Consider the following 5,540-nt stretch of genomic DNA (forward strand, 5'->3'; position numbering starts at 1 on the left):
GCACAGAAAGGCTTTTTCTACCCCACAAAAAAAGTGAATGATACAAAGAATCACAGGATTCTATAATCAATTTAGAAAACTCATAAAAGTTTTCACAATAGGCCATAATTAATCCCTACAATTGCCCCAACTCCTCCTTGGTTCCATCCCCTGGCTTATACTTCCTTTTCTCCAATCAGACAGACAACACTCCAGTTTAAATTCTCATTACCTCTTACTTGCATTATTGCAATAGCCTTCTAATTGACCTCTGTGTCTCATGTCTCTCCCTACCCACAAATGCTCCAATTCATCCTTCACTTAGCCAAAGTAATTGTCCTAAAATTCTAACTACTTTCCAATTCTATCCCCCACCTCCAGTTTATCCCTATTACCAGAAGGATAAAATGTAAACTTAAGTTTGACATTAAAATCTCTTTAAAACCTGGCCCCATCCTACATTTTCAGCCTCATTAGTCATTACACTGTTCCAAATGTTCCATGACCTAGCCAAATACGAAATTTCACCTTCAATCTCAGTGCTCTTCCATCAGCTATTGCCTATGCTCGGAATGATGTCCTTCATCTTAACCTACTGGAATCTTTGGTTTCCTTCAAAACTCATCTCAATTTCCACTTAGGTATTACCTTTTCTAATCCATCTAACTGTTGATATCTTCCCCCTCAATTTTACCTTATGTGTTTTCTATATAACTCTGCATGTGTCCATGGTATATTCCCATTAGGGACTGGGGCTGCTTTGCTTATTTCTTTATATACCCCGTGCTTAGCACAATGCTCTGGCATATAATAAACACTTCATAATTATTGACTATTTGTGCCTTTGGGAAGAGAAATAAATTTGAGGTTATCAACAGAGAAGTCCCCTTATAATCCATTGACTTTCACTTCCCTACAAGTTCTCCATTTGTAGTCTCATAGAATTATTCTATATTAATAGTGATCTCTATGGCTTGACACTAAATTATAGTAAATTTTTCTTTCACCTCATAAAGACTTATTGAGAGCTTGGACCCTTCCATCATTAAAGCTGCTAGACAGGTAAATTTCTTCCTATCATATCTATACTATCAGAGTAAGTTACTCTGATAGCATAGTGCAAAGTATAGATAGGAAGCAAGCATTTTTTAAAAGCACTTACTATGTGCCAAGTATTGTATTAAATGCCTGAATTCAAAGAAAGGCAAAAATATGAACCCTACCCTCAGGGAGCTCACTTTCTAACTGGGGAGAACTGCAAATAAATACACACTTAGAAGAGACAGAGACAGATTAGAATAAATGGAAGATAGTCTCAGAAAGAAGGCACTGGGGAGGATCTGGAGGGAGAGGGAAAAGGAAAGGGGGTTTCAGTTGAGTCTTTAAGGAAACTAAGATATCCAAGAAGTAGAAATGATGAAAAAGAGCATTCCAGACCCAGGAGACAGCTAATGAGAAGGCAAGGAGTCAGGTGATAGAATGCTGTGTTTGGGGAACAGAAAAGTTAGTGTGTCTGAAAACAGAAGGCAGAGGGGAGAAAAGTGTAATAAGCATGGAAAAATAAGGAGATTGTGAGGGCCTTTAAAAGTCAGAGGATTTTATATTTGATCCTGGAGTTAATAGGGAATCATTGGACTTTGGTTGATTGTTGCTCATCATTCTTGAAGAGGACCAAAATAACCTCACTGTCTTAGAGTCGGGTTACTATGAGTCCCTCTGTGTCTGATCAGACCAGTACAAGCTCAGAATGCTCTGCCACAGTCAGACACAAATAGTCCCTATGAACATTTGGGGCGGATTCTCTAATTTTGTGTATTTCACATTTTCTTTTGGGCTAATTCAATTCTGCTTTGCTTATAGAGCACTTTCTCTGATGAGGGCATGCCATGCTGTGGGTCCTGTGCCAGAGTCTCCTATGTGATACAATTGATTCTAAAGTTAAGAGAGATCTTGAGGACATCCTTGTGTCACTTTTTCTGACCACCTTGTGAGCGCTTGCCCTGGGGGAGTTCTCCATAAAAGTCTTTTTGCCAAGCACATGTTGGCAGTCAAACAATGTGGCCAGCCCATACACTGTGTAGTAAAGTTGGAATGCTTGGCAGTTTAGTTCCAGAAAGGACCTCAGAGTCTGATGTCAGATCCTTCTAGGTGATCTTCAGAATCTTCCTAAGACAATTCAAATAGAAACCCTTTGCTAAGTTTCCCAGGCATAAAATAATTCCGTTTCCTCTCCTTGTCTCACGTCTTAATTCACCTTTTACCCAGTTTCCAAGCTGATCATCCTAAAATTTGACTATGTTACCTCCTATTCAGAAAGATTACCTTTAGAGAGAAAGACCTGTCAGAGTTGGTCAAGAAGGATGAAGACTGAAAAAAAGGCTATTATGCTGAGTGAAATGAGCAGAACTAGGGGATCATTATACACTTCAACAATGATACTGTACGAGGATGTATTCCGATGGAAGTGGATATCTTCAACATAGAGAAGAGCTAATCTAATTCCAGTTGATCAATGATAGACAGAATCAGCTACATCTAGAAGGGTGTAAACGGTGAGCATTTTTTTGTTTTGTTTTGTTTTTCTTCCCAGATGATTTTTACCTTCCGAATACAATTCTTCCTTTGCAACAACAACAACAACAACAAAATTCGGTTCTGCACATATATATTGTACCTAGGATATACTATAAGATATTTAATATGTATGGGAATGTCTTCCATCTAGGGGAGGGGGTGGAGGGAAGGAGGGGAAAAATTCGGAACAGAAGGAGTACAAGGGATAATGTTGTAAAAAAAAAAAAAATTAAATTACCTATGCATATGTACTGTCAAAAAAAAAAAAAAAAGAAAGAAAAAAGGCTTTTAGACTTCGTACTTAAGAGATCACCGTTTTCATATTGATTGCTTCTTCTAGTATATTGGAAACTTCATCATCCTGGAGAAAGAAATCACTTTCTTCTAGCCCATCCCTTCACCTCTCCTTTCCATGTGTGAGAGTAGCCTGCCTTTTGAACATAAGTAGTAGATATTTGGTTTCTGCAGTAAGAAGAGTCCATCTACCCCCGAGTTCAAGCCAAATCATTCATCTTGGAGGCAGTTGCAGCCATTGATACTTAAGAAGTTTTCAGTCTTCTCAATGAGGTGCCAATGGTCATATTCACACCCACCAAGTGAAATAGGATCAAAGCTGCCATTTTAGGAGGCTAATCTGTGGTAAGAGAATTCAACCAATTAGGGAGCTCTGCTCATCAATCGACATCCCTACATTTCTTTCTCTTAATTACTTTTTTCCTGGTTACCTTCTCCTTTTTGTGTTCTCAGATTCTTTTCCTCTTTCCAATTGAGTTTACAATCTCCTAAAACATTCAGCTTGAGATAATCTCCTTTCATTCTTAAATTTTCCCAAATTTCTAATCTTCAAATTCAGTCCCTGACCTTTTTCCTAAGTTCAAAGCTTTTACAATATCAATTTATTGATTCTCAAGTCCATCTTTATCCAAACCCTTCTGCCACACTGTTTTTCCTTTGTAAGTTAGAAGGCTTCCTAGGTACCTTATGCCTAATGATTTCTCTAAATTCATGAATGTCTTTGAGACTCTTTAAAGCTAGTTGGCAGCAAAATCCTAAAAGAGAATGCCTTTAGCATTCATAGCATATTCGCTGAAACACTTTGAGGGGCTTCTTTTAGATCCTCACCCATTCTAGAAAAATAAAACAACTCTATCCTCTAAGCAAGAGTCTTCATAATCAAACTTAAAGTCACTGACAAATCAACAAGCATGTATTAAGCATCTACTGAGTGTCAGGTGCTTCAATGAGTACCAGGATACAAAGAAAGACCAAAGAGAAAGTGGGGGTGAGGAGTCCTTTCTTTAGTCAACACTGCTGCAAATGGTCCTTTCCCTTTAAAAGACACCAGATTGAATGATAATCCTGAAAGTCATCTCTGAACAATCAACCCTGATTGACCTTAATGAGGGGAGGGGGAAATCTTGCTATGGGAGTACCTACCACCAACCAATGCTCTTTGAGTCTTTAAGAGAAAAGCCCCCCTCATTTACTATTATGCTCTTAAATAAAATACCTTCATTTCCAGCAGAACAGAAGGAGTATTTTCAGATTTATGGTTAGAAAACCCAACATTTTTCTGGTGATTATGCTGTATTTTACATGTAAAATATAGTCCTTCTCAAAAAGCTTCTGTGTATTCTTTATGCACGTTTTGTTTGGTGGCAATAGGCTGTTTATTTGTGACATTATAAGGCTTAAAGTATCCAGGCATATTTTGTCCTGGTGGGAGATTAAGAGAAGTAACCTGCATTCACCCTGAGCTTTCACTTAGCTATTCAGGGACCACGCTCTATTTATTATCTAAGGCCTGCTGCTTTTAATGATAGATGAGGAATAAATGCCACCTGGGAATCTCAAAGCCCACTTTCCATATTCTTCAATCTTGTTCAACAAGGGTATCCTGGGGGAGAAGGGGTGGGTTGAGGGGAAGGGGGAGCTGACACAAAATATATACAAAAAGAAGCAAAGCTAAAATTGGAATTAATGGCAGGAACTGCTACAGGGCCTTTGCAAAACAAGCAAGCAAGTAAGTAAGCACTGATGAAAAAAGAAAAAAAAAAAAGTAGAAATTAAAAGAGTCCAATTTATTTTCTCCTGTCGGAAGGAGGTTGAGAATAGCTGGAGGTTGAGAAATTGCGGGGAAGTACAAGGGACCAGCTGTGACCAGAACAAAAGCAGAAGGTGGAGGCTGATGGTAACGGCCAGTGTTTAACAATTAAAAATCATCTCACTTCAGGGATATTTCCTGTTAAAATTGCTTTTCAATTTCCAGTTCAGCAACTTTTTCTGGAACATCGGGGCTTTTTAGTTCTTTGAATCCTTGGGGTAAAGGTGCTTAAAGTGGGATCTACTTTTTTTTTGCCAGAAGCCTGAGGGGCTTGACTTTAAACAAAACATGTTCTTCTCTACCCCTAGGGACACATATATCTCCTCTCCTGGGGTGAGATGAGATTCTGGGAAGCGTGACCCTTGCTCAGAAAAGGTTTCCTATTGTGCCTATTTTCCCCAAAATAAGCCCATAGTAAATTTCTCACTCATCTCCCCCACCCCAGAGCATTAAACAAATAAATCTATTTATTTTTACTTTCATTTGTAATCTGTCCCTTCCATTTCTCCTCCCTAAATGGACAACAAAAACCAGAAATAAAAATATCATCAGAACCATGCACAGTCCATTAAAAAGATTTCCCACATTTTTGTGGTTGTTCAGTCACTTCAGTCCTGTTCAATTCTTCCAAACTTATTTTAGGGATTTTCTTGGCAAAGATATTGGGGTGGCTTGACATTTCCTTCTCTAGCTCATTTTACAGATAAGGAAACCGAGGCAAACAGTTAAGTGATTTGTCCAGGCTCACACAGCTAGTAAATGTCTCAAGCTGGATTTGAATTCAGGAAGATGAGTCCTCCTGCCTCCACTTGGCACTCTGTCCATTGTATCATCCAGCTGCCCCAATTCCCACATTAGCTATGCCCCAAAATGTGTATCTCTG

Source organism: Sminthopsis crassicaudata, chromosome 3 (assembly GCF_048593235.1).
Source record: "Sminthopsis crassicaudata isolate SCR6 chromosome 3, ASM4859323v1, whole genome shotgun sequence".
NCBI lineage: Eukaryota > Metazoa > Chordata > Mammalia > Dasyuromorphia > Dasyuridae > Sminthopsis > Sminthopsis crassicaudata.